Source organism: Camelina sativa, chromosome 10, assembly GCF_000633955.1.
Source record: "Camelina sativa cultivar DH55 chromosome 10, Cs, whole genome shotgun sequence".
NCBI classification, from domain to species: domain Eukaryota; kingdom Viridiplantae; phylum Streptophyta; class Magnoliopsida; order Brassicales; family Brassicaceae; genus Camelina; species Camelina sativa.
The window spans coordinates 17,622,986-17,632,153 of NC_025694.1; the positions used below are offsets into that span (position 1 = coordinate 17,622,986).

At 31.9% G+C, this 9,168-nt stretch overlaps 2 long non-coding RNA genes across 2 annotated transcripts; both read right to left on the reverse strand.

Annotated features, from left to right (window-relative positions):
• On the reverse strand, window positions 3,764-5,531 carry LOC104719209. Its single transcript, XR_756555.2, has 3 exons — window positions 4,952-5,531; window positions 4,768-4,824; window positions 3,764-4,111 (listed from the first exon to the last, which is right to left on the reverse strand). It is a non-coding gene; the product is annotated as an uncharacterized LOC104719209 (long non-coding RNA).
• On the reverse strand, window positions 6,602-8,368 carry LOC104719208. The gene is made up of 3 exons (XR_756554.2): window positions 7,789-8,368; window positions 7,605-7,661; window positions 6,602-6,948 (listed from the first exon to the last, which is right to left on the reverse strand). It is a non-coding gene; the product is annotated as an uncharacterized LOC104719208 (long non-coding RNA).

A 9,168-nucleotide genomic window follows, 5' to 3' on the forward strand; every position in this document is an offset into this window, starting at 1 on the left:
TGTGTCTTTCTTGGTTTCCTTTATGGGAAGAAAGCCTGGCGTGTTTATGATCTTGATACTGGTAGGATATTCACGAGTCGGGATGTCCGATTTCAAGATGATGTCTTTCCTTTCGCTACGCCCGATCCTTCTACTCCACACTTACCATCTCCACCTTTTCATGTCGAAGAAGATGATTGGTTTGCTCATGTGGCTCCACCTTCTATCGTTTCGGTTCCATCACAACTTCTGGTTGATGTTGCTCTTTCCCCTGAACTGATTAGTCCGTTACCGGTACTGGTTTCTCCACCTGCCATTTCTTCTCTGGAGTCAAATCCTGCCTCCGGAAGAGACGAGGTCTCTCCTCCGGTCTCTCCATCGTCTTCTAGTCCGCTTCGTGCTCTGATTTTGCTAGTTGAACCTGTCTCCACCCCTGCTGACTCTAGTTCCTCATCACCTGATCTTCTTGAATTACTTGGTAAAGGTCATCGGGTTAAAAAGCCTTCTATCTTACTCAAGGATTATGTTGTACCCCCAATACACTCTTCTTCTCACGTTCTCTTCCCTGGTCTCCCCACTTCTCAATCCTTGAACTTGGTCTCTGGTAAGGTGTTATATCCCTCATCCGATTATTTTCATGGTGATCTTGAGGAGGAAGTTTACATGAAGTTGCCTCCTGGTTTTAAATGTTCTGACATGACCAAGGTTTGTCGCCTTCGCAAGTCATTATAAGGTCTTAAACAAGCTCCTCGCTGTTGGTTTGAGAAGTTGTCTTCCGCTTTCCGCAACATTGGTTTTACTCAAAGCTACGAAGATTACTCCTTGTTTTCTCGTCTACGTTGATGACTTCATTGTTTCCGGTAATGAACTTGCTGCTATCAATCGTTTTAAAGATCAGCTTCACAAGTGTTTCCACATGAAGGACCTCGGCAAGTTAAAATATTTTCTGGGAATCAAGGTTTCGCGTGGTCAGGATGGGTTATGTCTCTCCCAACGCAAATATGCGCTGGACATTATTAAGGAAGCTGGTATGCTTGCCTACAAACCTTCTGCTATGCCTATGGAGCTCAATCTCAAACTTGGTACGGTTAAAGGTTCGGTATTTGACAATCCAGAACAGTATCGACGCCTTGTTGGTCGCTTTATCTATCTCACTATTACTAGACCGGATCTTTGCTACGCTGTTCATATTTTATCACAATTCATGAAAGACCCTCTTGTTTCTCATTGGGAGGCTGCTCTCCGTCTCGTTAGCTATCTTAAAGGTTCCTCTCAACAAGGAATCTTTCTCCGGTCTGCTAGTCTTTTGTCTCTCACCGCTTATTGCGACGCTGATCATAGTGCCTGTCCACGTACCCGCCGGTCTCTGTCGGCTTATATTATGTACCTCGGTGATTCTCCTATCTCTTGGCGGACCAAGAAACAAGATATTGTCTCCTTGTCCTCAGCCGAAGCTGAATATCGTTCTATGGCTTTTGCTCTTAAAGAGATCAAATGGCTGAAGTCTCTGCTGACGACTCTTGGCGTGGACCACAAACATCCTATTCCTTTATTTTGTGACAGTCAGGCGGCTATTCACATTGCTGCCAATCCTGTCTTCCATGAGTGGACCAAGCACATTGAACGGGACTGTCACCAGGTTCGTGATGTTGTTCAAGCCAAGTTGATTTCTACCGAACACATTTCTACACATGACCAAGTTGCTGATATTCTTACCAAGTCCTTACCTCGACCGGTGTTTGATTATCTTTTGTCCACCTTGGATATTCGCAATTACGACTTACCAACGTGAGGAGGGTATTAGGATATGTATCAATATATTCTCTAAGATACGACTATATCATATTAGGCAACTTGTACATGTATAAATACCACACTTTACCATATGAATAAACAACTTAGCATTCTATTCTATAACTAGATTAGGACCCGCGGTACACCGCGGGACAAAATTATTTATAATTAAAATATTTAAACTATAAGTTGTATTTGTTGATTAAATATGTTATAATTATATAATTAATTTTAAATAAACTATATAATATCCCAATATAATTTATTTTTTACATAATATTTATTTAATCAATTTAAGTAGATATGTCTATTCTTTGATACCGACAATGTTAACAAAATAATGAAATGATGTGTTACCCTGTAACACCGAATTAATGATATTTTTTTTAATTTATATAAATATCAATAAAACTCGTCCCGCTATATAACTTCGTCTCGAGATATTTTAACTCACACTATATCATCTTAATTTTGAATATTTATTTTGTATCTACGGTATAATATTTATCATATTAAACTTTTAAAAAGTTTTAAATATTTTTTATATTTAACCTTTTAAAAATCTTTAAAATAAAGAACTGAAATAAACCAAATAAAAGTTTTTAAAGTTTGAATGCCTGATAAATCAAGCATTTTACTCTCATTTATATTCGGAAATATTTTGGTCTCTTTTATTGTATGACTCTGAACCATTGTATTATAGAATAATTCAAAATAATTTAAATATAAATTCAAATAAAAAATGAAAGGGAATCAAATATTTATGTTTGAATGAGGTAGAAAGATTTCCTTATTTTTTTAATCTTACCTATAATTAATTTTGAAGTTTTGGTAACTAATATTAAAGTCAATGCATTAAATGTAAAAACTTTCCAAAAAGTATTTTTGAGCAAAAACCGCTGCAAAAATACAAGTATAGATGTTTCATTATTTCTTAGCTAACTTCACATACGAGGAAGAGTCTTACTAAGAGACACAATTTACAGAGTTTTCTCCAAATCTAACTGCGGATGCGGGATTTAAGTCCCAAAAACTTTTAGCTTTAATTTATGAAAAGTTTAGTAATTTATGACATTAAGTTAATAATAGTTGTTTTTTCATTGACAAGAGTTTCTATATTCCTTATTTGTATTTTTCCTTCATCTTTCCATCTCTGCTTTGCGTTGTAATTTCCAAATGTTGCCCCTTTAGGAAAGTTGGAAGATGAATAAAAATATTTGAAAGAAAACGGTAACAAAAATAAAATAATTTAAAGGATAGTGACATAATGTTCAGCTACTAAAGTGGACAGAAATGAATATTTTGAAAAATACTTAAGAGTTAAGACTATAAAAGAACATGTTACATCTTATGTTGTCGAGCGGGAATCTAGGGCTTCATTAAAAAAAAAATGAAAATATACTATCTACTTGATCAGAAATACATCATTAAGATATGCTCACGTTTGACGAGAACAAAAAAATAACAAATAAAACTTTTGGAACTGGCAGAGGTGTCCCACGAGTTCGTCTTGCCGTGCCCAGACTAATCCTAACTTAAGGCAAAATTAAAATGGGAGGCTTTTTTCTAAAATAAAATAAATATAAAATAATTTTAAAATGATATAAATAACTAAAAATAAAATAATAGTCTAAAAAACTAAAGCATAGTCTTTTTTTTATGTTCTAATAAACTATTTCACCAAATGCTCATAATCTAGATTTTAAAGTTTTTTTTAAAAATAATATATCAAATCATCACAATCATAATTCATAAACAAAGTTACTATAAAGAAAATTAGTATATGTTAAGTTAATGAAGATTTAGAAGTACTGAAAAAGGTTTCAACCGTTTTAAAAGAAAGACGTAAATAAAAAAAAAAAATAAAGATTTATCATTTTTAAAAAGAATACATTTTATTATGTATGTTAAAGAATCAAAACAGAAAAATCAAACCAGTGTTTATTCATGAATAAAATGTCCCTCAAAACTTTTGTGATACACCGTGTTCTTAAGATTTGGAAACCTTAAAAATCCTTTATATATTGGGGCGTGATGTAAATGCCTTTATCTGCCCCGAGGCAGCATCATGAACTTTTGCATGTTATTAACTCCCATTATACATCTATACTATTAATTGGGAGGCACACTTAGGTATAAAAAAAAAAATATTTCTTTACATGACATGAAATACCACTACGCTTAACAGAAATCAAGAAGAAGAGAAAAAAAGGGACAATTTCGTAAAAAAATAAAGCAAAAAGACGCGGACCTTCTGTTGGTTCTACTATCAAAGTATAACACTATTCGGATCTTCAATAAGCTTTCCACGTTTCCAAACAGATTATCTCATCTATACCTATAAAACAAATCATAATATAATTAGGAAAGAAATATAACAAAATCCATAAATAGCTAAGCAATCCTGGAAGTATTTGAATAACAAACCTATCTCATAACTAATTTAGTATCCGACATAAATGGTATATCATAAAAACAATCCAAATCTGACTTTAACATTTCCATATTCTCAAAATTTTAAATACTCAGAACAAATATAGCAATGGATATTCGCAAAATCTTCTCAAAATCATTCTACATCATAAAAACTATCCAAAACGGAGTTTATCATTTTCATATTCTCGAAATCTTTAATACTGAGAACAAATATAACAATGGATATTCGCAGAATCTTCTCAATATCATTATATATCAATCCGAATATTACTATTAAACGAAAACAATAACTGAAAATCTACCAAAATCATAATTAATTTAATGATATTGACTTAATCATTATAAAAACTATCCAAATCTACAATTTATCATATCGATAATCACTTCTAAAATCATTTTCTATCAAACACAATCTTTAAGTTATTGGAATACAATAACTGAAAATATATTTTATAATTACTACGATCTCAACAACTCACCTATATTACTAATATAAAAACCCTATTAGACGTCATTGGATTCCAGACACATCAAGCATAATAGTATTCAAAAACTCACCAAGCAATCGCAAATAGCCGGCAATGATGGTACAACTCCTCTGTCCGATATCAAACCCTTCAAAACAACATGGAGGGTCAAAGTCAAAATTGTACACAACTGGAAGCAATACACAACTTACAGTGGTGAAACAATGGAGATGATATTGGCTGACATCAATGTAAGTTTTTCTTATTCTACTTACACGCTTTGTTTTCTAATATGTGATAATCCTCATCTTAATAGTATACATTTTTTTTTCTGTTAGGGTACTCTGATCCATGCCACAGTGAAAAAGCAGCAACTGAACAAGATCCAAAGACATATTGTCTTTGGCGAATGGAGAACCATCGAAAACTTTCAGCTAACAAGATCTTCTGGGAAATTTAGGGCAACCAGTCATCCTTACAAGATGACGATCATGAACTCCACTATCATGACCCGGTGCCCTCCTTTGTCACCAGACTATTTCTTGGATCTTGCTACATATTCAGATATTCTTGCAGAAGATGGTCTGAATGACAACATCTTGATAGGTACCTATTTTATAAGAAGTGGTATATGATAAATTTCTATAAAAATGATAATAGATTAATTTGGATATGTATATTAGATGTTGTTGGACAGGTGGTTTCTATAGGTGACATGAAGACGTGCGAGATCAACGACAAGCCAAAGAAAAGAGTAGAGGTTGAGCTCCGTGATGCTAGGTAATATTAGTAATATGAATTGCTTTATCGTTTATCTACACAATTTCAAAACACTAAATATTGGCAACATGTTGTTATGCAGTGACGAGCGCTTATCATGCACTCTCTGGGGAAGAGTCTTACTAAGAGACACAATTTACAGAGTTTTCTCCAAATCTAACTGCGGATGCGGGATTTAAGTCCCAAAAACTTTTAGCTTTAATTTATGAAAAGTTTAGTAATTTATGACATTAAGTTAATAATAGTTGTTTTTTCATTGACAAGAGTTTCTATATTCCTTATTTGTATTTTCCTTCATCTTTCCATCTCTGCTTTGCGTTGTAATTTCCAAATGTTGCCCCTTTAGGAAAGTTGGAAGATGAATAAAAATATTTGAAAGAAAACGGTAACAAAAATAAAATAATTTAAAGGATAGTGACATAATGTTCAGCTACTAAAGTGGACAGAAATGAATATTTTGAAAAATACTTAAGAGTTAAGACTATAAAAGAACATGTTACATCTTATGTTGTCGAGCGGGAATCTAGGGCTTCATTAAAAAAAAAATGAAAATATACTATTTACTTGATCAGAAATACATCATTAAGATATGCTCACGTTTGACGAGAACAAAAAAATAACAAATAAAACTTTTGGAACTGGCAGAGGTGTCCCACGAGTTCGTCTTGCCGTGCCCAGACTAATCCTAACTTAAGGCAAAATTAAAATGGGAGGCTTTTTTCTAAAATAAAATAAATATAAAATAATTTTAAAATGATATAAATAACTAAAAATAAAATAATAGTCTAAAAAACTAAAGCATAGTCTTTTTTTTATGTTCTAATAAACTATTTCACCAAATGCTCATAATCTAGATTTTAAAGTTTTTTTTAAAAATAATATATCAAATCATCACAATCATAATTCATAAACAAAGTTACTATAAAGAAAATTAGTATATGTTAAGTTAATGAAGATTTAGAAGTACTGAAAAAGGTTTCAACCGTTTTAAAAGAAAGACGTAAATAAAAAAAAAAAATAAAGATTTATCATTTTTAAAAAGAATACATTTTATTATGTATGTTAAAGAATCAAAACAGAAAAATCAAACCAGTGTTTATTCATGAATAAAATGTCCCTCAAAACTTTTGTGATACACCGTGTTCTTAAGATTTGGAAACCTTAAAAATCCTTTATATATTGGGGCGTGATGTAAATGCCTTTATCTGCCCCGAGGCAGCATCATGAACTTTTGCATGTTATTAACTCCCATTATACATCTATACTATTAATTGGGAGGCACACTTAGGTATAAAAAAAAAAATATTTCTTTACATGACATGAAATACCACTACGCTTAACAGAAATCAAGAAGAAGAAAAAAAAGGGACAATTTCGTAAAAAAATAAAGCAAAAAGACGCGGACCTTCTGTTGGTTCTACTATCAAAGTATAACACTATTCGGATCTTCAATAAGCTTTCCACGTTTCCAAACAGATTATCTCATCTATACCTATAAAACAAATCATAATATAATTAGGAAAGAAATATAACAAAATCCATAAATAGCTAAGCAATCCTGGAAGTATTTGAATAACAAACCTATCTCATAACTAATTTAGTATCCGACATAAATGGTATATCATAAAAACAATCCAAATCTGACTTTAACATTTCCATATTCTCAAAATTTTAAATACTCAGAACAAATATAGCAATGGATATTCGCAAAATCTTCTCAAAATCATTCTACATCATAAAAACTATCCAAAACGGAGTTTATCATTTTCATATTCTCGAAATCTTTAATACTGAGAACAAATATAACAATGGATATTCGCAGAATCTTCTCAATATCATTATATATCAATCCGAATATTACTATTAAACGAAAACAATAACTGAAAATCTACCAAAATCATAATTAATTTAATGATATTGACTTAATCATTATAAAAACTATCCAAATCTACAATTTATCATATCGATAATCACTTCTAAAATCATTTTCTATCAAACACAATCTTTAAGTTATTGGAATACAATAACTGAAAATATATTTTATAATTACTACGATCTCAACAACTCACCTATATTACTAATATAAAAACCCTATTAGACGTCATTGGATTCCAGACACATCAAGCATAATAGTATTCAAAAACTCACCAAGCAATCGCAAATAGCCGGCAATGATGGTACAACTCCTCTGTCCGATATCAAACCCTTCAAAACAACATGGAGGGTCAAAGTCAAAATTGTACACAACTGGAAGCAATACACAACTTACAGTGGTGAAACAATGGAGATGATATTGGCTGACATCAATGTAAGTTTTTCTTATTCTACTTACACGCTTTGTTTTCTAATATGTGATAATCCTCATCTTAATAGTATACATTTTTTTTTCTGTTAGGGTACTCTGATCCATGCCACAGTGAAAAAGCAGCAACTGAACAAGATCCAAAGACATATTGTCTTTGGCGAATGGAGAACCATCGAAAACTTTCAGCTAACAAGATCTTCTGGGAAATTTAGGGCAACCAGTCATCCTTACAAGATGACGATCATGAACTCCACTATCATGACCCGGTGCCCTCCTTTGTCACCAGACTATTTCTTGGATCTTGCTACATATTCAGATATTCTTGCAGAAGATGGTCTGAATGACAACATCTTGATAGGTACCTATTTTATAAGAAGTGGTATATGATAAATTTCTATAAAAATGATAATAGATTAATTTGGATATGTATATTAGATGTTGTTGGACAGGTGGTTTCTATAGGTGACATGAAGACGTGCGAGATCAACGACAAGCCAAAGAAAAGAGTAGAGGTTGAGCTCCGTGATGCTAGGTAATATTAGTAATATGAATTGCTTTATCGTTTATCTACACAATTTCAAAACACTAAATATTGGCAACATGTTGTTATGCAGTGACGAGCGCTTATCATGCACTCTCTGGGGAAGAGTCTTACTAAGAGACACAATTTACAGAGTTTTCTCCAAATCTAACTGCGGATGCGGGATTTAAGTCCCAAAAACTTTTAGCTTTAATTTATGAAAAGTTTAGTAATTTATGACATTAAGTTAATAATAGTTGTTTTTTCATTGACAAGAGTTTCTATATTCCTTATTTGTATTTTCCTTCATCTTTCCATCTCTGCTTTGCGTTGTAATTTCCAAATGTTGCCCCTTTAGGAAAGTTGGAAGATGAATAAAAATATTTGAAAGAAAACGGTAACAAAAATAAAATAATTTAAAGGATAGTGACATAATGTTCAGCTACTAAAGTGGACAGAAATGAATATTTTGAAAAATACTTAAGAGTTAAGACTATAAAAGAACATGTTACATCTTATGTTGTCGAGCGGGAATCTAGGGCTTCATTAAAAAAAAAATGAAAATATACTATTTACTTGATCAGAAATACATCATTAAGATATGCTCACGTTTGACGAGAACAAAAAAATAACAAATAAAACTTTTGGAACTGGCAGAGGTGTCCCACGAGTTCGTCTTGCCGTGCCCAGACTAATCCTAACTTAAGGCAAAATTAAAATGGGAGGCTTTTTTCTAAAATAAAATAAATATAAAATAATTTTAAAATGATATAAATAACTAAAAATAAAATAATAGTCTAAAAAACTAAAGCATAGTCTTTTTTTTATGTTCTAATAAACTATTTCACCAAATGCTCATAATCTAGATTTTAAAGTTTTTTTTAAAA